Below are 476 nucleotides of genomic sequence, written 5' to 3'. Positions count from 1 at the left end.
CAGATGTGTTCTTTTTCTGCAGTTCCGGCAGCTGGAAGATGGCAGGAAACTAATTAGGGGTGGGGGGAGAAGGCCCTTCTCACCTGGACATAGATGTTGTGACCTAGGCTTCCTGAGTCATTAAAACACACGAGTAGTCCCACAAACCTCTTTTATTGCAACAGCTGTGAATTACGTTCGTTCACAGCTGAGTCCTAATTAGTTGCAAAAAGTCCTTCGGGAGAAATCACCAACCTTTATCTCCCTTGACACGCTGCCAAAGACCTACTTGGCAAAGCCACACAGAGTCCAGAATCAGAGATGCCGACTGGGAACAGAAATAACAACGTTGCTTTCCTGCAAAGAGCCCACGTGCCTTTGCTCCTCTTTTAAGCCTTATGGGAGGGGCCAATCATCTCCAGGCCTTCCTCCTGAGTCGTCCCTTTAGTTTTAACTGTTCTTGCCTTCTGGCAGCTCTGCGCCTGTACGTCCTGAGG

The 476-nt window shown here is 49.2% G+C and overlaps 1 protein-coding gene across 1 annotated transcript in view; it reads right to left on the bottom strand.

Moving 5' to 3' along the window:
* DVL1 (dishevelled segment polarity protein 1) overlaps nt 1-476 on the bottom strand; it is a 63213-nt gene that overhangs the window by 6063 nt on the left and 56674 nt on the right. The gene's annotated exons all lie outside the window — the stretch shown is intronic.

Source organism: Pantherophis guttatus, chromosome 15 (assembly GCF_059756535.1).
Source record: "Pantherophis guttatus breed Tessera chromosome 15, ASM5975653v1, whole genome shotgun sequence".
NCBI classification, from domain to species: Eukaryota; Metazoa; Chordata; class Lepidosauria; order Squamata; family Colubridae; genus Pantherophis; species Pantherophis guttatus.
The sequence above is the reverse complement of the archived record's forward strand: the minus strand, read 5'-3'. Positions and strand labels throughout refer to the sequence as shown.